We start from the raw sequence: 26045 nt of genomic DNA on the forward strand, positions 1-26045 counted from the left end.
TAAAAAAGCAGTAAAGAAAAAAGAAAATGTATCCTACCGAGTACAGAAAAGGCATCATCATATGTGCTTGGTGAAAGGATACAAACGTGAATCCAGTATGAGTTTCATTTCAACAATAAACTTTTAATCAAATAAGAAATCAAAGATGTACATAAATAGGCAATAGATATAATAAACACTGTCCAAACCAGGGAGGAGATGATTCTACCTGTACTGAGCAGAAAATCAAGCATAGCAAGAGGGTTTTCCTCTCCTGTCCACTTTGAGAGTGCATCCTTGCCCTAAAGCTCAGTTGGGCAGGTGATGAAGCAAATTGTGTATAAAGCCAAGCAGAGCAATCAATTTAATTTTTAATGTTCTATGGAGGTTATAGTATTTTGTTTTCATTACTGACCTTCTTCAAAAGCATGCTAAAGATTGTTCCCTCCCTTCCAAATTTGAAGCTTTTTATTTAAAACACAGCCATGAACTATATATAGAAGAAAATGTATAGGGAGAAACATATATCTATTTTTCAAGAGTAGAATAAAGGATTCTAAAAGTGTGTTTTCAACATATTTTCCCTTATAGTAAACCTAATAAAGAGAAAGCAGTTGTTGACCTAGATCTTAAAAAAAAAAAAAAGTGGGATATAAAACAGCAAGCAACAAACAAACAACACAAATAAACAAAGACTCATAAGCACAGACAACAGTATGGTGGTTACCAGAGGGTCAGGGTAGCAGAGTGTAAAGGAAGTCAAATATATGGCGATGATGGAAGGAGATTTGACTTTGGGTGGTAGACACACGATGCAATATACAGATGATGTATAATAGAATTGTTCACTTAAATCTTACGTAACCTTATTAACTGATGTTACCCCAATAAATTTAATTTAAAAAATAAGGAAAATAAAATAAATAAATAAGAGGAAGGGGAAGGAAGTGATAGTTTTTTGTTTGTTTTTTCTGTGTTTTTTTTTTGTAGAAAGTGAGAGAAACAAGCCTATTAGTCAGGACCTGTCGGTATGTAGCATCAGGTTCCTCTTTCTCACCTTTTCTCTTGTCAAAATTAGCACATGGCTGCCTTCCTGCTTTTGGAAATGGCTTTTACCTCTCATGCATTTCACACCTTCAGGCCCACAGGCATGAGGTCCAGCTCTTGCTTGCAAGAAGTGTCAGAGGAACTGGAAGGTCAAAATTGTCTTTCCTCACCTGACTGAGCTACTCAATCATCTTCTTCACCAAGCCATAAATAGCATCCTAATGCCAGGACTTTAAAATATTTAAAACTAATAACTCCTGTTGTTTTCCTTGAACTCCTTCCTCAAACTTCTAGAGTTCTATCTTTCCCAGAAAGTGGAAACTATATAAGCCTTAGGCTTGGTCTTACAAACTCTTATTCCAAATCTTCACTTGTTTCTACATTCCAATATCCACACGTTCCTCCCCAGCTCAATACCCTGAGTGACAGCCTACCCTGGATTCTCACTGTCCTGCCCACCCCAATACGCTCCTGTTAAATAATTTGGGACTTGGGGAACTGTTTTCAAATTTTCCAATTGAATTGTTTCACTCCATCTGCTGCCAAATGTACCTGGATATATACAGGCAGCCTTAAAAATATTTATGTTAAAGAGAAGCCATAAATAATTTGACAGTTATGTTTTCTATGTTTATTTGTTATTTATGGCTTCAGTAATATAAGCCCAGCTAATAATTTTCTCTGCTTTGGCTTTCTGTGAATATGCTTCATTAAGGAATTTCATACTTTCATAAATAAATCAAAAAAAAATTTAATCAAAGACATAAATGTCGTGGGCAACCATCTGCTTGGACTTAACTACCTACAATTTTTAATGTGTGGTTTTATATGTTGAATATGAATATTACCTCGTGGGTGGGCTGTGTATTTTTTGGTGTGTGAGAAATTTAGAGTTTCTCAACGTCAAAGTAAAGAAGTTAATGCTAATCACACCAAAACGGAACACAGGGAAAGTAGCGTGTAGTTAAAGAATGTTTATTCATCCATTTTTTACCCATTAGACTTCTGTTAAAATACTTTCAATGTTGCTCGTTGTTTTTCTGTTTTATATTATTAGAATACACACACACACACACACACACACACACACACACAAATTGTTGTTTGAAACTGTTTGTGTTAGTGCTATGAGTCTGTTGGAAACAGAGGCCAGTAAAATCTACAGCCAGAAAAAAATAACTAATTTAAAGTGAAAATAATAAAGGTCACAATTTCCTTTGAGAAAAAAAATCTAGTGTCTATGTACACACACACTCAACACACACACACACACACACACACACACACTCACAAAATCACCTGCAAAAGAGAAATCAAAATAGTCATTCAGGAAATTATCATTGTGATATGTTTTTGCTCTTCCTTTCTAATTTTCAAAGCAATTCCATCACTATTCAAAACAAAGATGATACTACTGACCGAAGATATCACCCATGAATGTGGATCACAACAGTTAAGAATATAATGTAGCTTTTACAGTTGATCAGGATAATTATAATATCCTTTAAAGAAGTACTGCAAGAATGTTAATATGCACAAAGTGACTGTAAAACACGAAAACATATCAAAAAAAAGCTATATGCAAACAATGCATTCTAGAAAAAAAATCGAATCTGAAACTATATTAGAACTATAAATTTTACTAAATTATCAGTTGAGTTTGTCCTCTTTGTCAAGAAAGCTAAGTATTTCTTCTGGATTATAACCCATGACCCAGCCACATACACTTAAAAACAGAAACATATTCCCAAATTCCATTTTCTCTTGTTTTCACTGAGATGTACCAATCTCTTTCAGCCTTCCAGTCTTTGCACACTCTGCCAGACTTTTGCATGGCTGCCTCCTCTTCATCATTCTGCCTCACCTCAAATGTCCCCCCCTCCTCAGAGAGTTCTTCCAGAGTATCTAAGCCAGCACACCTATTCCCAAACTGTCCTAACCAAAGTAGAGGGTTTCCCCATTACCACTATTACCCTGACTTATTTTCTTCATAGAGTTTAGTGATATCTCTAAAGCACTTAAGACACAGGTTCTTGTCTACCTTGCTCACTAGAGCAGAAGGATGCATCACATGGTTGAATGGATTTCAAGTGAACCATTCTGTAGTCTGGTAAAATTGATCATTACCTTCCCCTTATAAAGTCTGCACTGTGTTGAAAAGAGAGAGGAAGAGGGAGGGGGAAAGGGAGGGGGAGGGGAGGGGGAGGGGAGAGGGATAGGGGGAGCGGGAGGGGGAGGGGAGGGGGAGGGAAGGGGGAGGGGGAGGGGAGGGGGAGGGGGAGGGGAGGGGAGGGGAGGGGGAGGGGGAGGGAGAGGGAGAGGGAGAGGGAGAGGGAGAGGGAGAGGGACAGAAAGGAGTGTGTACCGATGTTCTTCTCAGTGAACATCTTTCTCTCTTCCTGGTGAAAAAAACACACTGTGTGAACATCCGTAATGTTGATTATGACTTGCACAGATCAATGCTGATATGCAAATGATTTTGAAGAGGCATAATTGCCTATAAAAGAAATGAATATTCTCAAAGCTGAAACTTGACCCACAAAGTACATTTGTCCCCAGTACTGCTGTCTCATTTCATAGACTCTGTATACATAGCTTCAAAAGTTGAGGAAGACATTAACACAAATTCAACATTAGCATTTTTCAAAATAATTTTTTATAAGCAAGTAAGAAGTATAATTTGATTTACTGATTAGAAGCATCAATGCAATAAAAATGACTGCCTTTATATTAATAGATCATTTCATTTAACACTGTACATTTTTATGTTCAACATACTTCCACTATCAATACTTTGTGTAATACTAAAAAAATCTTTTGAAGTAATACTGCTCTTTTGAAATATATGGTGATAGAAAGAGAACTGACTCTGGGTGGTGAACAGACAATGCAATATATAGATGATGTATTATAGAAATATACCCTTGAAACCTATACAATTTTACTAACCAATGTCACCCCAATATTTTAATAAAAATTAATTTAAAAAAATAATTAAAGTCAAAATAAATTTCAAATATTTTAATGGAAAAAAAAGAAAAAAGATAGAATGTAATTGAGAAATAAGACCACTGAAAAGATAGAGAAATGTCATCAAACTCAAGGCTTAAAGTGATAATGGGGATGGTGAAACAGAAAATTCTGAACATACAACATATGATCAAACAATATGATGTTTAAATTTTTAAAAATTTATTACAGTAAAAGAACATTACATTAATCCTCCTCAAAATCTCAAAATACTCCCCATCATTTTGAACACACTTATCGCATCGTTCTTGCCACTTTCTCTAGCAATTCTGGAAGTCCCCTTTCATGAGTTCCTATAAATGCACTGTCATGGCTGCCTCGATGTCCTGAATCGTTTTGACTTTGGGGATGAGTCCGAGTCGCACAAGGTCCGGTGAATAAGGTGGATGAGGACACACCGTAAAGTTTTTATTTGACAGACATTGCCCTATACCAGAAGCGATATGTGACATGGAGCATTGTCATGATGATGATTTACAGCACACTTTAAAACAGACCTTCTCTCAATTGTAGCTCACACCAGACTGACTGCACTGAACAAGCTGAAACTTGTCACACATGTTACCAAGGTTCCAAACACCGCTTCCCGTATTGAAGATCCCTGCCTTTCCATTGGATGGCACTCGGAAGCAGCATTCACCATATTTTGTGATCACAACAGAAAGCCTCCACGTCACACATCACTTCTGGTATGGCAATTTCTGTCAAATAAAAACATTATGGTGTGTCCTCATCCATCTTATTCACCAGATATGGCACTATGCAACTTCTGGCTCTTCCCCAAAATCAAAATGACCATGAAAGGTAAACATTTTGAATGAATTCAGGGCATCAAGGCAGCCACAACAGTGCAACTAAAGACACCCAGGACTTCCAGAACTGCTTCAGAAAGTGACAAGAACAATGGGATAAGTGTGTTCAAAGTGAGGGGGAATGTTTGAGGGGGATTAACGGCATTGCATCTTTTACTGTAATATTTTTTTTTTATTTAAACAGTCACTATAGTTTTTTATCACACCTCGTAAACAACTTTTTCCCCCATTGCTGAATGCTTTCATGTCTGCTTCTCTTTTTCTCTTTTTCTCTCTCCCTCTCTCCCTCACTCCCTTCCTCCTTCCTTCCTTTTTTCCTCTTTTGATTGCTTTTTTCTTCATGTTTACCTTAAGTATCTACCTTCTTTCCATAGTCTATTCTCAAAAAAAATATGTTTAGCTAATAGCTTTTTTGCTCTCAGAATTTTAAAAGGCAATAATTTTATTTGAGATCCTTTTTGGGCTCTTATGATTATTAACTGTATAAATTTCTCTTATATCATATCTCAGTATGAACCTGAATCAATGTATCCCTCCAGTCACATTTATTTAGACTCAGCCTCTACTTCCATTACCCAGGCGACACGATGACAAAGTACAAAGCTTTAATTCTATTTTTTTCTTAGTCAGAAAGTAATGATACAATGGAGAATTTATATCTTCATTTCAACCAGCATTAAATCATGGAACTACACAAGGGCAGTCCTGGTCAAGAAGGTAGAGTAGGTAAATACTGTGTTTGCTTCCTCCCATAACTACATCAAAATTACAACTAAACTACAGAACAACTACCACAAAAATGTAGCTAGAATACCTAAAATAAAAAAAATAAAAAAAGCCAGAAATAATGAATACAATAACTGAAATAAGGAATACATTAGAGGGAATCAACAGATTAGACAAAGCAGAGAATTGAATCAGCATTTTGGAAGATATGGCAGCAGAAAACACCCAGTCAGAACAGCAGAAAGAAAACAGAATCCAAAAAAATGAGAATAGTTTAAGGGGCCTCTGGGACAACATCAAGCATACCAACATCCTCATCGTAGGGGTACCAGAAGGAGATGAGAGAGAGCAAGGAATTAAAAAGCTTTCTGAAGAAATAATGACTAAAAATTTCCCTAACCTGGTGAAGAAAATAGACATACAATCCCAGGAAAACCAGAATCCCAAATAAGACAAACCCACAGAGGCCCACACCAAGATACATCATAATTAAAATGCCAAAGCTTAACGACAAAGATAATCTTAAAAGCAGCAAGAGAAAAACAGTTCATTACCTACAAGGCAGTTCCCCATAACACTAATTTCTCAACAGAAACTTTGCAGGCCAGTTGGGAGTGGCAGGAAATATTCAAAGTGATGAAAAGCAGGGACCTACTACTAATATTACTCTACACAGCAAAGCTATTATTTAGAATCAAAGATCAGATAAAGAGCTTCCCAGACAAGGAAGGTACAGGAGTTCATCACCACCAAACCCATATTACAAGAAATCTTAGAAAGACTTATTTACGAAGAAGGAAAAGAGATCCGAAATATGAATAATAAAATGGCAATAACTACATATATATCAACAATTAATTTCAATGTAAATGGATTAAATGCTCCAATCAAAAGACATAGGATGACTGAATGGATAAGACAACAAGACCCTTACATATGCTGTCTATAAGAGAATCACTTCAGATCAAAAGATACACACAAACTAAAAGCATACAGATGGAAAAAGATATTTTATGGTAATAGAAAGAAACAAAAAGCTGGTTTGGCAATACTTATACCAAATAAAATAGACGTTATAACAAGAGACAAAGAAGGACCCCATAATCCCAATTCCGTGTATTTATTCAAAGAAACCCAAAACACTACTTCAAAGAGGCCTGTGTATCCATATATTCATTACAGCATTATTTATAATAGACATGATACGGAGGCAACCTGGGTGTCCATTAATGGATGGATGGGATAAAGAATAGGTAGTACATATGTATGATGGGATATTACTCAGCCATAAAAAAGAATGAAATTGTGCCATCTGCAACAACATGGATGGACCTAGATGGTACTATGCTGAGTGGACAGACAAAGACAAATGTCATATTATTTCATTTATATGTGGAATCTAAAGAACAGGATAAATGAATAAACAAAACAGAAACAAGCTCATAGATACAGAGAGCATTTTGATGGTTGCCAGATTGAAAGGCAGGGTTGGTAGGATGGGTGAATGGGGGAGGGGATTAAGAGGTACAAATTGGTTGTTACAAAATAGTCATGGGAATATAGAGTATAGCATGGGCAATATAGTCAGCAATAACTACGTATGGCGTCATATGGGTACTAGATTATCGGGGTAATCACTCCATAAATTACATAAACGTCTAATCACTGTGTTGTGGAAAAAAAAAATCATGGGCCTAAGCACTCTTACAATTTGGAGGTCTTTCTCATCTGGAGTCCATAGTATGTATAGATTTTGTCAACAAAATAAATTTAGCATTATACAAATAAAATGCATCCAGTACAAATATGTAGTTTCATTCTATAAAAACACACATTTTATCTCACTAGAAAAAGTTGATTAGGATTTCACATCATATTTCCCTTTTTTTTTTTTTCTAAAAAAAGAGTATTTTCAGGCTCCTATCGGAAGGGGTCAAAAAACATTATGATAGAGCCACCCTCTACTCTTCACAAGCTTCCACCTACCTTATCCAAACCTACATTTAGGAATATAACTCATGTCATTTATCTCTTTCCCAGCTCAGTTGACCTTACCTGATCTTGGAACACACATTTCAAGTATTTCAAGTGGTCTTTACTACCCTTTCATATCCAATTTCCAGAGGCTTGTCCACTTTCTGCTTACTGCTACAGAGCACATTAGCTTCTCAGCCTCTGAGCTGTCAGTAAAAAATGGAAGACTGAACAAATGTGCTTTTTTCAGTTCTGTTCTAATTTCCCTAAAAATGATAATAAAAAGCACATAAAGGTATAAACTTCTAATGGAGAAGAACGTGAGAAGAGGACCACCAGTAGAAGGTAAAAGGGGAATTAATTTCTAAAAAATAAAAAAAATTAAAAATGGAATAATAGTAACCAGCAAAACATGCCTGAGTTTGTAATGTGGAAGATATAATCCAGAAGGAGCAAGCTGGTCTGGCAGAAACACAGAAAGCCTGTGAATCAGAACTGACAGATACTAAATGAAGAGCAATAAGACTTGAGGCTGAAAACATGAAGATGCATTACATGGAAAACTTGACCTCAGTCCCATTCTTCTTCTCACCCAGAATAAAAAATAAAAAAAAATCCCAGAAGTTATATGATTTCCTCAAAGACAAACTATGAGCATGAGTTTCTACTCAAAAGTTTCTACTCTCTATACCAACCAAAGACCTTTCTCATTTCTGCAATTTGGGAAACATCTGCACAGATGCTGATTCCCCAACTAATCACATGAAAATGAAGCCCATTCCGAGGCCAGCCCCATCCAAAACAGAGATCCCATGAAGATTTTTCCAGTGAACAGAAAATTTGGGCAGGAAACTCTAAGAAGCATCCTCAGAGAAATTTAAAAAGATATTCAATCCATAAAGCCAGACTAGCATGTTAATAAAAAGGAAACAGAAAAGAAGAAAATTTTCTCCTAAAAACTTACAGAAATTCTGAAATAAACATTACTTTAGAAGAGATGAAAATGTTGACAAAAATATGGAAATGAAAGCAATAAATGTAAAACAGAGATGACCTACCCAAGTAGTCCAATGTAAGAATAGGCAAAGGAAAAACTGGAGGTGATCAAAACAATAATATCTGAGAAATGTATATTTGAAATTCACCTATGATCTTGGCTCACTTCTCATCTAATTGTACCTGGCATCCTCATTCTCTTTTCTGTTGTTCTCTACATTTCATGACTAGAATGTATAATCTTCAATCCATAATTTGCCTTACTTTATATTAACTAATAGATACTTTATACCAAATACCCCATAAAACCATATTATTAAATATTTTCTTCTAAAAATGTTATATATATATATACACAAATATATATTCCATATACAGATGCATGTGCTATATGCAAATATATATTGTATATACAAATTAAAATTCTCTCTGCATATTTTTGCCAAAATAAATATTTTTATAAATTAATGGAGTTTAAGACATGTATAACAATGAACTGTTTGCAATGCACAGCCTTGAGCCCATCATTAAAGGCAAATTAATTAGGTACATCAAATGGTGAATGTCAATGTTGCATGTGTTGTTGTGGTCTCTTGAACTTGAGGTCTTCTCCATTTATTCCTCTGATCCATTAATTTTTGCTGTACTTAATTCTCTAAACCTCCCGAAAAACGCTATATTGCTAAAAGGTTCCTATACATAACACGCAAATAAACACATATGAGTGTGTATATACATATACAAGTATACACAGAGAAGGTGCCAAAAAAATGTATACACATTTTAAGAAAGGAAAAAAAACTGTATTAAAATTGTAATACTCAATATATACCTATAACAAAAGATGAATACAAATCATGTGTATATATTTTTTTTGGCACTTTGGTGTGTGTGTGTGTGTGTGTGTGTGTACATATATGTGTTTTTATTTGAAATAGCAATCTTCAAAACTTCATGCTATCAAGGTAGATGTGAAGAATTTATTAACTATTAGTTGATTATTAAGACCCTATTGAAAAACACAAGACATGGAAACAACCAAAATGTCCTGCGATAGATGAATGGATAAAGAAGTTGTGGTATATATACACAATGGAATACTATTCGGCAGTAAGAAAAGATGATATAAGAACATTTGTGACAACATGGATGGATCTTGAGAGTATAATGCTAAGCGAAATAAGCCAGACAGAAAAAGCAGAGAACCATATGATTTCACTGACATGTGATATATAAACCAAAAACAAAAAAATGAACAAGACAAATGAGAAACAAAAACTCGTAGACACAGACAATAGTTTAGTGGTTACCAGAGGGTAAGGGGGGTGGGGGGTGGGAGATGAGGGTAAGGGGGATCAAATATATGACGATAGAAGGAAAACTGACTCTGGGTGGTGAACACACAATGGGATTTATAGATGATGTAATACAGAATTGTACACCTGAAATCTATGTAATTTTACTAACAATTGTCACCCCAATAAATTAAAAAACAAATAAATAAATAAAAATGAATCAAAAAAGAAAAAAGAGAAAAAAAAAAGAAAAAGAAAAACACAAAGAACAGAGAAGGGGGAAAAAGACCACAAGAAAACTATTATTAAAAAAGCTTCAATACCCCAGGAAGCCATCCATCATTGTAAACCTCTTTCCACACATATATGCATACAGAAATCATTTTTATGTAATACAATCATAGAATAGATGTTTCCATGTTTAAAATATTAAATTTTAATTATTGGAATCCAACTAAAGGAGGTGACTAAAGTAAAAAGATTTCTGAATATTTTTCCATAAAAATATGGTAGTTTCTGAAAAGATACACTTCTAAAGTTAAAAAGGAAGCAACTCTGCGATATTGAAAAAAAACTTTTTTAACTCCATGTTTAGATTTCATACCTCAGTACTGAGTGAACACACAATGTGATATACAGATGATGTATTACAGAATTGTACACCTGAAATCTAACTTTGCTAACAATTGTCATCCCAACAAACTTTAATTTTAAAAAAAGAAAATAATTGTCACAATTCTTCCCAATTTCCTATCTCCCACCATGCAATATTACTTTTGAAAGTTTACAATTATTTCTATTGTGTTACATTTGTAATTTAAATTTAAATTGTTATCTAACAAAATTTCCCCTGGAATGTTAGGCATATTTATATATCACTATAATAAATCAACAATAAGGTACATACAGAAAAAGGAAGAAGAAATTCACCAATCTGCATGTGAGACCACTTCAGAAAATGCTAAAGTAACATTTACAGTACATGATGAAGTTCTGGAAAAGATAAGAAAGTGGCTAAATTTGTGGATTAATGAGGTGATGGCCCATTTTTAAATATAGTGGATAGCATTGTTGTAAGGCTGAAAGCCAATGAAATTTACAGTCACATTACCAAGGATCAGGAAAATGAAATCCTTCGCAACTAGTGATGGCTGGCTTGGACATTTCAAAAGGTAATATAGAATGAAAAATGTTAAACTTGCAGGTGAGTCAGGTTGTTTAAGTCAAGAGACTATGGAAGAATTTAAAAACACCTTTTAGGTGTTATTCAGAAAGAAAAAAAAGGGTTTTATGGAAGAGTAGGCTGTCAACAAGGAAGAGACTGGTTTGCTTTACACTGACATTGTTGGCAAGCAAACCTACATAATACAGATGGTGTTTCAGTTGATACAAATGTTCTGACCCAAGGCTTGCAGGAACGTAACCGTGTATTTCCCCAAGGAGTAAAAGTTAAGAATTCATGAATTCAGTGTCTGTGGTAACTTTCTAGAACACTACTGTATTGAATAATAAGAATCAACTTTATGTGTAGCAGAAGTTCCAGCTAAAACTAGACTTTACAGTTCCCCTTCCAGGTTTAGCAAGATATAAGATCATCTCATGCTAATGCATTAGAAAAAAACAACAACAAAAGAAATAAAGGGTATTTAGGATGGATAGAAGAGAACTTTACTAGCTCTAATTCAGGAAAAGACTGCCAGATTTAAAACTGGTTTTGCAGAACAAAGAGATCAAAAGCGGAAGGACAGAACTTGTCTATCAGAGATTGTAGAGTGCCTGTGATGTCTACAAATATCTTGGGTACTTCAGAGATATTGTCTATACAGCACTTAGTGTCAATAAACGAAGTGTTCATGAATACTTAATTGACTGATTGGCATTGTTAACCTAAAATTAAAAATCTGAAATTAGAGGCAACAAGCGTTTATTTGAGATCAAGAAATTGCAATTCTGGAAACACAGATTCAAGCATAAACCCAAATAGAGTCCCAATTACAGAGTGAAGACAAGACGTTTGTAGAAGAAAAGGAAAGGAATAATTACATGAAAAGAAGAAAGAATGCCTAGCGTTGCTGACGAGCTGGGTTCATCTTTAGCTATATGTGACTAGATATTGATTCTATCTTCAGATAGAGAGTTCACAATCATCAGTTGTTGTAGTCAGGATGTCCACTCTCCTGCTGTCTTTACAAACAATTGTTTGTAACAGAATGTTGGTTGGACCCAGTCCAAAGGTCTGGCCCAATACAAACAGTCCAAAGATTCAAGGAGAAAGAAGTGCAAAGCAGGTCCTCTAGATAGTTGATTTGGCTCTATTTAAAAATGGTTTCACTTATGTCAACTTTCACAGAATTCATTCACAGAAGAACCAATGATTTTAGGAACTAGCTCATTATCCTGGCAGCATTTGTGAATCGGCCTTCTTGCTATTAGGTTGGTGCAAAAGTAATTGTGGTTTAAATGGTTAAAAAAAAATTGCAAAAGCACAATTATTTTTGCACCAACCTAATATCAACATAGCAGCCTACAGCAATGAATATTTCTGCTTCTTCATGCTGAGGGAAAAACAATTAGAGCCCATTGAGGAGTAAGATGGCTGTCAGCAGAGAATTTGAGGGAACTGAATAGAGGTAGCCTTGGGAAAGAAGCCTTGGGAGGTACATGAAGGGCACTTAAAGTTTTTCAGCATGTGGCATAGTGTCCATCTTAAATTTATTTTTCTTAAGAGTACAGAACTAGAAGCAATGGTCGAAAATTTACAAAGAGGAAGATTTCAACTAAATATTGTAGATAATGCACATATATTCATTCAATAATAAAACTGAGTGCATTGAGACAACCTACTATTCTTTTCATTGCCTTAATTAATCAGAAATAGAGCAGAGCTTTGTCAGGGAATTTTCCTTTCGGTAGCAGTATGTACCAAATGATGTTCAACTTCCTCCAAGCTCTAATTCTCCAATACAGTGAATGTTATTTTCATTATGAAAATGCATTAACACAAGTCAATATATAAATAATTAGGTAATGAAGAATGTGAGTGGATAGAAAAATTGTCAGTTAGGTAAATATGACCTTTAATAAAACTCACTTGCTTTATATAAATAATTTGACTGGGGATCTTGCTACATTATCTGAAATAAAGAAACAAACCCTCTTTTAAAACGACTTGCTAGAGAGCCATAAAACTAAAAGAACTGAATAGTGTATAGTAACAGTAACCACAAGAGTAACTGGGAGAAAGGATGGATGCACAGGATTAATTAAATTATAAATACAATCACCTCAGGGAAAACTAAACACAGACTACAGAACAAATAGTCATCCATCAATAACTGCATTTAATTAGTCATTGTAGAAGTTTAAGAGACTGATCCTCGGGAGTTAAACAGAAGCGAGTACGTATACTGGTGCCACCACGTCTGGTTTTGAGTCCTCATTTCTAGGAATGACAACATCTCTAAGTGTTAGTTTTTCATTTGTAAAACCAAATTAATAATAATAATAATAATAATAATAATAATAATATGCTTCACTGAGTTCATAAAAAAATTACATTAGACAATTAATGTAAAGGCCTTAGTACAGTACCAATCACAGAGTATAACCACTGAGAATGTTAGTAACAACATCAATAATACTAGTACTGTCATCATCATATCAGGGTGGGGATAACAGGGATGATTTCATAACATAAAAGCAGGCTCTTAAAGAAAGGCTAAGCTTAGGTAAGAAATAGAAGAGAAGGGAATATTTCCAGGAACCAACATATTATGGAGCAAAAAACTAACAGACATATATAAGACAAAATATAGTTTGATTGCTAATTGATGACTAACTCTATAAAAGCAAAATTAATAAAAATTTCACTTTTCCCATGATTAGATTGAAAAATAAATTGGTGTTATCATTGACTCCTCTCTTTTTCCAATATCCTGCATTTGTTCAATCAGCAAATCTTACCTTGCTACCATTTAAAATAATTAATTTTAATTAAAAAATGCTTTTTAAAATTTGATTACTTGTTATGACCACGAATGCCACCACCCTGGTCAAAGAAACCATCATCTCCTACCTTATTTGATTACTAAAAACCCAAGGCTATGAAAACTTATCGAAAACTTACAAATCAAAAAGGAGTACAGCAAGAACTCTCAATGTCACACAGGAGCAATTAGGGACCTATTCAAGGAATGTTTAGTTTCAACCAAGATGGCCTTAATGTTCCTCTCAGTTTAACTAAACTTTAGACAGGCTTCTTCCGGAGGCTAGGCCTCTAATCTCCCTTTTCTTAGAGCATTTACTTCAGAAAACTTGTGATTGTAAATTCTTTCTCTGTCCTTCTGTGATGTATGTAAATATTTTTAATAGCCTCTGGACAGTTTTTTTTTTTCTTTAAAGTTTATTGGGGCGACAATTGTTAGTAAAGTTACATAGATTTCAGGTGTACAATTCTGTAATATATTATCTATACCTCACACTGTGTGTTCACCACCCAGAGTCAGTTCTTTTTCTATCACCATATGTTAGACCCCATTTACCTTTTTTAGAGCCCCGCTCCCCCTCCCCCCTTACCCTCTGGTAACCCCTAAACTATTGTCTATGTCCATGAGTTTTTGTTCTTTCAGTTGTTTGTCTTGTTCTTTTGTTGTTTTTGGTTTATATACCACATATCAATGAAATCATATGGTTCTGTCTACTTTTTCTGTCTGACTTATTTCGTTTAGCATTGTAATCTCAAGATCCATTCATGTTGTCACAGATGGTTCTATTTCATCTCTGGCCAGTTTTATAACCGAGGAATGTCTTTCTCAAGGACCTAGTAGGAGACATGCTTTTGGAATGTAATCAAGGAAGACAGACAAACAAACAAGCAAAAACTCATAGACACAGACAACAGTTTAGTGGTTACCAGATTGAAAGGGGGGAGGGGGTGGTAGAAGAGGGTAAAGGGGTCAAATATTCAGTGATGGAAGGAGAACTGACTCAGAATAGTGAATACACAATGTGAAATATAGATGATATAGAATTGTATACCTTAAAACTTATAATTTTATTCACCAATGTTACCCCAATAAATTTAATAAAATAATGAAGATAGAAGCTCTGTCTCAAAGTCTCTGTGGAAGGGTAGGAGCCCAACTTCAGCAGAGGTCAATTAACAAAAACAGAAGGCCTAATACAAAGCAAAAAAATGGAAATTCAGGAATAACTCAATGTGTTGGACATATTCCATTGATCAATCTCCCCCCAACATCCTCCATGAATAAGGCATGAACATAAAGCGCCCAGCAGTATCAAATTCAGTTAAACAGTTGGCAGGATGGGGAAATCAATAGCATCTTGGCATGTTGATGAGAAATGCTGACTGATTTGTGGCATCATTCTGAGCTATCGGCATAGTTACTGTCTTTTTTTATTATTTTTTTTTAGTATATAAAGCTTATTGTTTTTTCTTATATAAGTATGACTTGATCATCATACACAAATTTTAAATTCTAAAAAGCTATAATGATTACAATGACAAAGAAGAAATATTTGCATATGTAAGACTGGAAACAATCTTGCAAACAACCATCCTTGAATGGTAGAATACATGTGGAGTCTGAACTTAACCTTCTGGGCCATTGACACACAATTCACACATAGCACAGCAGTCCATGACCGCCCATCCAGTAGTACTGCCCTTGATATTTCCGTACATTCTTTCTAGCATAAATGAATATAAATCCCTCTATTGATCTATGCAATGAGTTTTAAAATACTAAATTCAAAGACTACATGCATTTACGAAACAATTCATTTGTGTCTGATACAAATCCCCAGTTTCAGAAATTCCTAGATAAATATATTCCCTTGAGTTGGAGCTACTACAACGGGTGGATTAAAAAACAAATAATGCAAGTACAGAGAAATATCTGGGTAAGTAGTAGCATATTCTTATTCTCTGTAGTGACTACATAAGATAAAATGAAAATTGAATGAGTAATAGGGTTCCTTTATGACACAGTTAGTCATGATCTCAGGCAATAAAAACGTAACTCTTTTAAAGCTTACATGTATCCCATGAGTGTCTAAGTAACTCTTTCTTCTTCCCTTCCTTTCTTCCTTCCTTTCTACCTACCTACTTACCTACCTGTCCATAGTTACACACAAACACACACACACACACAAACAGTATATGCATGCATGTGTTTTTCTGGAGTATGAATTGCCTCTAAAGGGAATGCCACAGTATGTGGTGTTTAAAAACAGAATCTTTAGAGCTGGTAGTAGGGCTTGGGTTCTGCTATTAACTAGCTGTACCTATTTAATAAATCAATTATAATTCTGATTACTAGAAGATCTGATCAATGAGATGAGCTGATCAATGAGAAGAGGACCTGACCAATGAAATGAACTATGCAAGTGCTAAGTTAAGCATATTCAATAGATGATAGGTGTTATTGTCGTTATTAATACATTCATTGACTACCAGTTACTGGGCTTGCTCTACTATCTCAGAAGAAAACATTACTGTCCCATGTAAACCAAATAAACAGTTATAAATATGGATACAAACAAAGTCTGGAATGTTTTAAGCTGTCACCCAAAATTTAGATTTGCCTATAAACTCAGTTTTGAGTTTCATATGCTTGTTATTTCGCAAATAAAGATATAGAAAATATTATTTTCTAAAGTTTGAATTATTTGTTCTCTTATGGAGTCCACATTTTCTTGTCTTCTTAAGAGAAAGTCACCTTACAAGTTCATATATTACGATTAATTTGCATGCTTATTTTCTTTATTTCAGGGCACACTGTTTTGCCATGGTTTTTTAAACATACTCAAAGTCTAATTTCTGTCACACTGTGGGTTACGTTTCAGATTCCAAACACATAATTCCATTGAATCACTTGAGCATTGTACCCTCCTAACATTCACCATTAATTTTGGTTCTATTTTTATAGTTTGTACACTGAATGATTTATCATTAATCAGGAAAGACAGTAATCTTTCATCTGCATTATCCTTCTGCTATGCATTTAAATATGGTGTCTGATTTCTTTCCAACTATAACAAAATGACAAGCAATCTGTCCACAGCTGTCAGTTTTCTTTCATAAAACTATCATTTCTTTTTTCTATTTTCTTAGAGACTTAGATCCATTTTAAATTTTGAGTTTTTAATCATTGATTTACAGTCCAAAGATGAATCCCTGGGGAGCCATTGTTTAAAACACGCCTATGATTTTAATAAGTTAAGATGATGGAGTAGTTTCAAGTTAAACTTCCTGAGTTCCAATTTTAACTCCAACCAGTAAGCTGAGGGACATTGAAGAAGGGACCTACCCATTCTGTGTCTGTTTCCTTATCTGGAAGGTAGGGATAATAACTGTGCCTATCTCACAAGGTTAAGAATTAAATGATCCATCACTTTATTCCTCTCCAGTTCCTTCTAGACTTAAGAATCAATAGTAAGCAATACTTATATGGTTTGTGTTGGCCTCCCTTTCAACAGTGGGAAAAGCTCTAAGAGTGTGGAAATAGGCATTATATTTATAAGTACGACTCTGAGAAAAAAGACAAGACCTTTACATTAGTCATAAAAAGCATACAGTGGCCTAAAATGGTACTAGTCTGTCTCTCTAATCCAGCCTCAAGATACAATTTCTAAGTATAAGCAATAACTCAAATCCTGTTGGCTTTCCTTAAAAGTCATAGAGTGAAATTTTCCAATATTGCCCACTGAACAGTGACACTTCCATATGAAACTACGGTTCAGTTTCTAGCACACAGGGTTGTAAACCTGAATCCATTTGTCAGTGCACTTTGCTGTTTTTTAGCACACAATACTTTATTGCCTTTTCATCTCTGATTTAGTGAGAATTTACTGCCCTCTAAAATCTCATCACTTCAAACTGCTAAATCAATAATTATTTAGAAAGATGTGTTTTTAAATCTTTATTTTGACTGTGTATAGCCAAACAGAAATGTCAAAGATATGTTCAGGTGTCAAATTATTTTGTAAGAAATTACCAGTTTAAGGCTATGAAGTTGTCTTCCTTTGATGAAATGGAAGAGAGAAAGAGAGGAGAAGTAGTTTGTTCATATCTTCTGAAATAAAATTCACCACAGCATTTTATCAACACTCAGAGGAAAGAAAAAAAACAAAAACAATAATAAACGTTTTTAGTCTCATAACCTGTCTTCCCATTCCATCCTCTATTTCAAGACTAATATTCTTAAAGCATAATTTCATTGGTATAATTCCTCATGTGAAAAATATCTTAGGTCCAAAGTATTCTTGGAGAAAAGGCTGATTCCGGGCTGAGTCATGGTATATACAAAATGAGTCTGGTCATCTTATGATGTCAGAAAGTAAAGAACGTCTCAAAAAAGTGATGAGGAATGTCCCATAGACATAGCAGCCAGCTTGAAACAGCTACCACTGGCTAAATCTGAGACAATTTGAGTCCCCTCCAAAAACAATAAGGAGCATAGTAAATTATAAAATATAGACTAAAAGGTAGAAAAACATGAGTCTGCACCAATAATAATAGATACAAAATAAATATGGCACAAGGGAGACAGGGCTACACCTCCCAGTATGAGTACAGACTGGTAAATATGAAGAGAGTGCTTTGCATTATTATAAATTGTCTCCTGATGAATTTCTTATTAGTTGCAAGGGAAAAATTAGCAACTATACTGTGTCAAGAAAAACACTTTGATCAGGTGATCAAAATTCATACCACTGAGGGGCAGATTGACATTGTGTAACTTCAGATGTGACACCCTAAAGCGTACACAGTATCATTTTATGTAGCATTCTGTTCTAGCCAGGAATGAAAAACTTTAATCTACTCATAAAAAAACATCAGTCAAACCAAAAATTGAGATGAACTTTATTTTAAAAGGTGAAGGTATTATTCAAAAACAATAATTTAATAAAACACAAGAAAAACGTTAGAACATACTCTAGATTAAAAGAGATGTGATAATAAATGCAATACCTGATCTGAGACTGGATTTTCACTGGAAGAAAAAACATATGCGACCAAAGACATTATTAGGTGAAAAACTGAAATACGGATAACAGATTTGATAAAAGTATTATATCAAAGATAAATTTGCTTAAGTTGATATCTATGTTCTTATGCAAGACAGCAATCTTATTCAGAACCACCCAATGGCATATCTAGGGGATGTAACATTTACAACTTTTTCTGAGATGATTCATGGAAAAGAAGAGCATTACAGATAGATGGTGTATTGTTTCCTATAGTTGTAGGACTGAGGTCCCATTCCTCCCGGGCTGTCAGCTAGGACACTCTCAACTCTTTCAAGCTACTCACATTCCTTTTTACATGATCCATCTTCAAACCTACAATGGCGCATGGAATCCTCACTCTTTGAATCTCTCCGATCCCTTCTTCTATCACCACTCTCTGACTTCTGCCTTTTAAATGTCTCACATGATTATATAAGACCCTCCACGAAAATATCAGAATCTTAAGGCCAACTAATTGATTTCAAAGCATTCTTTTGCTCCAAATAAAGGACTTGCTGAGATGTAGGAAAACCCAACACATAGCCCATTATCCCTCTTCAGCCTGGAAGAGAAAAAGCTTGAGCTTCATTAGGAAGTTTCTTTAAATACAGACATCTGCCATCTAAGGTGTGCTGCATGTGTCCCTTTCCTTCTTGTGACTGAATATGTCTGTTTTTCATGAGAGGAGGGGACTCTCCTCCTACCTTCTTTTGAGAAACTGGGGCTTCAGTTAACCCACTTGAAGAGAAGGAATTGTCTATAAGCAGAAGACCGGTACCTCAACCTCTGGCTGGATGATTGTTGATATGCTAAAGGTCACACAGAGACTAGGGCTGCTCAATGCTACTAATTTTGTCAATAAAAACAAACAAATAAACAAACAAAAAACTGGAGCATCCTAAACTTTGAGGGACATGAGACAAAAGTGCATAACATTTTAAACAGATCAGCATAGACAACTCAAGTGGTATTCCCTCTTCAACCAACTTTAACTTGTAAGAATCCTGTCCAAGAAGTCTGGTTGGGTGAGGTGACCCCAGCAGAAAGAGTACATGCTGTGTCAACAGGCAGAGAGAAAAGTTCAAGGGGTTATAAGAAATCAGCTGGAGACTGTACCACCAGGGTCAGATAATTGTATAATGCAGAAGATTCCATTTTGGGGGAAGATTGAGGGTCCCGAAAGAATCCATTAAACCTTGTAATGAGAGTCAGTGTTTCAAAATCTGCTCAAGTCAGATGGTGTGACAGACAAAAAATAATGAAAAAAAAATTCAGCTCTGTTAAATTATTTTTTCCCTTGGTCTTGGTTTCCTTTCCTCTCTCCTCCCCTTCTGATCCTGACGGAATAAGAAGTCATATAGTGACTATAGGAGGAGGCAGAACTCCCAAACATTGCTATTTCTGTGGCCAAAAATTTTGTATATAATTTATATGCTTGAGGAAATACTCTGAATCTTTATAAATTGGAGCTATAAAATAGATTATGCCCAGTTTTCCTGGATGGGGATAGTATTTTCCCATATTTGAAAATACCAGCTTGAAATTAGATTACCCATTCCATTTACCAGGACTTCTTACCAAATTACTCCAAAATTTAAGCAACCATTGAATATACTCCTGGGTTCTTTAGTCAGGAAACCAGACATGACATATTGGAGATGCTTATCTTTGCTCCATGATGTACATGGAAAGACTGGAAGACAGGAGATTATTTGCTGGCAAGAGACCGGAATCATTTGAAAACTTGCCCATTCAGCTTAAACCTGCTCACTCTGGAGGTTGATGCTGACTGTCAACTGCATCCTTAGCTGTGGCTCTCAACAAGAATGGTTTCACCATGTGGCCTGAAGTTCCTCCATTGAGGCTTGGCTCCTAGGGTAACTGTCCTCACACAAAAAGAGACAAAAACTGTAGCCTCAAGTGTTACAAAATATTACTTCTGTCAATCACACTTTATGGGACAGAGCAATCACAAACCTGCCAAAGTTCCCACTAGGGGTATACATAGGTATGGACTCTGTCTCTGGATGAGGAATAGCAAGGTTTTAGAACATGGTACGTTACCAGAAATATCACTTTGGCCATTTTGGGAAGGTTCAATTTACCACACTGCCTGTTTTCAAGTCCACACAGTTCTAGATGTGACCTTACACAAGATACCTAAAATATCTCAAAAAGTCTGTTTTCTTATCAATAAAATGGGATGAGAATAATAGTACCTATTCTGTGCTTTGTAAGGAAGATTAAATTTGAATATTATTCACAGGGTTTAACAGTTCTTAGATACAGTATAAAAAAGACAAATACCATAGGCTCTCATTTATATGTGGAATCTAAACAACAGAATAAATATGCAAACAAAACAGAAATAGACTCAGAGATATAGAAAAAAAAAACTGTTGGTTGCTAGATGGGAAGGGGAGAGGAAGGGGGAGAAGGTGAAGGAATTAGAAAGCACACATTTGTAGACACAATAGTCATGCATGTATGAAACACAGTGTGGGGAATATAACCAACAATGTTGTAAGATTATGTAGGATGCCAGATGGGCACTGGACTTATCAGGGGGATCACTTCATAGACTGTGTAGATGCCTGACCACTGTGCCGTACACCTGAAGCTGAAGTAGCAGCTATATAAGACGTCAGAGGGGTAGTAGCTTGTGGGAGAGGTGTTATCACTTTGTGATTATCTTACCTTAGAATTGGCAGTATGATGATTAAGAAATAACCTACACTTAATTGTGACTATAGCTATCTATTTACTCAGCGCTGGGTGAATGCACTTAAAAACTACAGCATAACTTTTGACTCAAGGTGTAAATGTCTAACTAGTACTTTGCTTTGTACACCTGAAACTAACATAAATAATTAAATAAATAAGTGTGAGCTGCCATTGCCTACACCTGCCAAGAAGGCTTCTCAAATGATAGTGGAAAGTACAAATCAGCACATTCACACAGCTCTTTTATTCCTTCAGTCTCTTGAAATGTGGATAAGTTATGTTGTTTTGTTTGGATGGATAATCATCAGTGAAATTAGGAATTTGGAAGGTGATTTAAACAGATGGTATATTTGGAGTAAAGAAGAATAATTACTGCTTTAATAACAATAACAGTTATTGAGGGCAATGAACATGGCTCAATTCATTCCATTCATTTTCCCTTTCCCACTTCACTACAAAACTCTGTAAATTTGGAAGAAAATAAGGACTAGAGGATATATATATATATATACATATTTATAATATATAAACATTTACTATATATTTGTAATAAACATTTAAATATATATATATACACATATGTGTGAATGCATGCAAACATACACACACATACATAACGAAGAATTCCAACTATAGAAATTACTATCACCAAATCAATGTGGCTTTGGGTCATTTGACAGATCAACCAAACCGTGTTGTTATAGGGACCAAACTGTCATACGAACTACTACTGGTAGATTTTGCATAGTTTTCATAAGCCAGTAAATTATAAGCCACATAACTCACAGTACAAAATACTGAAAACATGTTCAGAGGTGAAAAATTGAAGGAAATCTGGACAAAAGTTCCATTAGGCCTTAGAAATGGATTATTAGCTATCCTTGGGAATCCATTTATATTCGGACACGTTGGTTCTCACTGCGTTTGGAAGAGTTAGTGATTATTCTAGAATGATTTTCATGCAAACTCATTATTTAATTGCAGTTTTATCTAAACACCCCATTGTAAAGAGTGGCTTAATTTCAGTTTCTAGAGATTTTCCTTGTGTCAAGAATTGAAAAGTAGTGACCGTATTTCCAAACATTACTCTTTAGTATAATGGAATCAGCAGGTATCTGTGGGGAGAAAATCCCTAGAAAACAACCTCTGAAATGGCATTAAAGTTTCTCAGAAACCTCAAATTAAATATTGCAAAATATGTTCCTCTTTGTTGTAAAATATTGAAAGTTGATTTCTTGGTATTATGTGTATAATTGCATGATTTTAAACATGGCAGCAAACGGGATATGGAATCAGACAGACCTGGGTTGGAATGCCTTGCCTAACAGATTGGGAGCCACGTTATTCACCAACATTTTCCTATATAAAAACAGAGGTGCAACCTTCCCCATGAGGGTGATTACATGTGAGTATTAAGCAATAACATGTAAAATGTATAACAAAGTCCCTGTCATAAAGAATTCCTTAATAAATATCAGGGTATCATCCCTCCTCTTCTAATCTGCTATAGTTTAAAGAACTATATAATCAAGTTTGTCAAAATGATGTTGCAGTGGATATTTTTCAGACTTCTTGGCAGCCGAGTGCATAAATCTACTGGGGACTCATTCCTACCTTATGTATGTTTCCTGATATAGAGCCTGGGCTGCAGGAAATGTGTTAGCAGTGCAAGCTACAGTGTCGGTTGCTTGAGGGTAGCAGGAATATGTTCATCAGTTCTTGGCATTGATGTTGAAACAAATGCTTAACATTTTGTTATAATTAGCACTCCATTCCAGGAGGTCAGTGTCCCTAAAATACTGGAGTCTGAATAAAGGATGCACCACCCTTTTTTTGCAATTTCTGTTACTTTATTATGGTTTTAATACTTCAACTCTAATTTAAAAAAAAAAAAAAAAGCAAAATATATTATGATCAGATGTTTTCTTAACAGCTGTCATAACAGTCTGGAGAGAAGTTAGATTTGAATCATAAAGTATTTTTTCAGAATATACCGTGTTTCCCCGAAAATAACACCTACCTGAACCATCAGCTCTAATGTGTCTGTTGGAGCAAATATTAATATAAGACCTGGTCTTATAATATATTATAATAGATAAGACCTGGTCTTATTTTAAAATAAGTAAAATAAGACCAGGTCTTATATTAATTTTTGCTCCAAAAGACGCATTAGAGCTGATGGTCTGCCTAGGTCTTATTTTCAGGAAAACACGGTATGTGTGCATGTGTATTTAATTTTTTAATTTGTACTATTAAAATTTATCTTACTTTAGAATTGGCAGTATGATAATGATTAAGAAATAAGCTACACTTCATTGTGACTATAGTCATCTATTTACTCAGTGCTGGGTGAATGCACTTAAAAACTACAGCATAACTTTTGACTAAGGGTAAAAATCAACTAAGAGAGGGGATCTATACAGGGAAAATGATGGCTGTCCCTCCAGTCCTCACCCTGAGGCCACACAGCTCACTGTCTCCCTATATGTCTCCAATACCTCTCTAGTCACTGTCCCTCCAGTGGAGCCCTGGGTCAGTACTGAATGCCCAAGGAGGATGTCCACTGACCCCCAAGGCTGTCCTGCTGAGCTAAGGAGATCTTGACCGTTGCACGGCCCTTTGTGAAAGAAGGCGTAGGTAAGATCTGGTTTGCAGATGAAAACGGCTCATCCAGCCAGACATGATGGACATTGTGGCCCAGCTCCACCAAATGGAGGTGCTGAAGACCATCAGCATCACCACCAATGGCATCAACCTAGCCTGGTTGCTGCCACAGCTTCAGAAAGCTGGTCACAGCGCCATCAACATCAGCCTTGACACGCCGGTGCCAGCCAAGTTTCAGTTCATCATCTGGAGGAAAGACTTCCACAAGGCCATGGGGGGCATCCACAGGCCATCAAACTGGGCTCCAGCCCTGTGAAGGTGAACTGTGTGGTGACGTGAGCCCTAAACAAGGACAAGCTCCTGGACTTTGTGGCCTTGACCGAGAGCCTCCCCCTGGATGTGCACCTCATGGTGTACCTGCCTTTCAATAGCAACAAGTGAACTGCAAGAAGAGGATTAGTTACAAGAAGATCCTGGACACCCTCTGGCAGTAGTGGCCTAAGCTGGAGAAGCTGCCCAAAGAGGAATCCAGCACATGCAAGGCCTTTAAAATCCCTGGCTTCTGAGGCCACATCAGCTGTATCACATACATGTCTGACCGTTTTTGTGGGACCAGCAACTTGCTACAAATCACAGCTGATGGGAACCTCAAGGTCTGCCTCTTTGGGATCTCAGTGGTATCTCTACGGGATCACCCATGGGTAGGAGCATCCAAGGAGGAGCTGCTGAGAATCATCGGGCTGCCGTGCAGCATGCAGGCATATTCGATATTTCCCAGATGAAGAGCCAGCCCATGATCCTTATCGGTGGGTGACCCAGAAAGTTATTTTTGATGCTCCAAGATTCCCCACCAGCCATTCCAAGCATTTCCTGCAGGAACTCCCTCCATGTTCAGGGTCTGAGACACAGAGTGAGTTTGTCAAACAAGGTGGCAACTTGGTAGAAAGGATGATGGGTCCCCCAGACCCCACCCCTTGCCCAATGGTGGCTGGGGTCTGGTTTCCTTCAGAGACACTACAGTTCCCACCCAGACTCAGATTCCAACCCAAAGTGCTTTAGCCCCAAGTCTCAGGCTCGTGCCACCCACTCAGTACCCCTGCCAACCTTAGACCAATTAACCCACATGGACGCAGAAGGACAGGCAGCTATGGTAGATGTTCAGTGGTAAGCCGAACACAGAGTGGGTGGCCATGGCCTCTACTGTGATCCTCCTAGGGCCCATGGCCTTCAAACTCGTCCAAGAGAACCAGCTAAGGAAGGGAGATATCCTGGTGGTGGCTCAGCTGGCTGGAATCTAGGCAGCCAAGAGAACTAGCCCGCTGATTCCTCTGTCACCATGTGGCCCTGAGCCATGTCTAGTTGCGGCTGGAGCTGGACAGCACATGCCATGCTGTGATGATCCAGGTGTCTTTCAGGGCTCAAGGCCCCACTGGGGTGGAGGTGGAGGCCCTGACCTCAACTGCTGTGGCTACCCACACCCTGTATGACGTGTGCACGGCTGTCAGTAGGGACATCGTGTTGGGGGAAATCAAGCTCATCAGCAAGACTGGGGGTCAGTGGGGAATGCGGGGCTCCATCAGACTAGAGTTCCTGCCCTCTCTCATCCATGGCCCAGCCAGGTCAGAAGATGGGATGCAACTGGGGCCAAGGGAAAGATGTCAAGTGCCTTTAACCCTATCACTTTTTAACCTTTACCAGTCGGACCCTGAGGTCAGCCCCCTCCCTGACTGCTAGAGGACCCACGAATGACCTGTGAGGCTTCCTTTATTCAGAGAGGAAACCATCAGGCCCTCAGCCTTCCTGGACACTAAGGTGATGGGAGGCA

General features: G+C 36.5%; 1 pseudogene; it reads left to right on the forward strand.

Annotated features, from left to right (window-relative positions):
• The first annotated feature begins 18414 nt into the window (after positions 1 to 18414).
• LOC109447382 (molybdenum cofactor biosynthesis protein 1-like) lies at positions 18415 to 25707 on the forward strand (annotated as a pseudogene).
• Positions 25708 to 26045: the final 338 nt, after the last annotated feature.

This window comes from Rhinolophus sinicus, chromosome 15 (genome assembly GCF_057876585.1).
Source record: "Rhinolophus sinicus isolate RSI-liver-muscle chromosome 15, RSI-T2T, whole genome shotgun sequence".
Taxonomy (NCBI): Eukaryota; Metazoa; Chordata; class Mammalia; order Chiroptera; family Rhinolophidae; genus Rhinolophus; species Rhinolophus sinicus.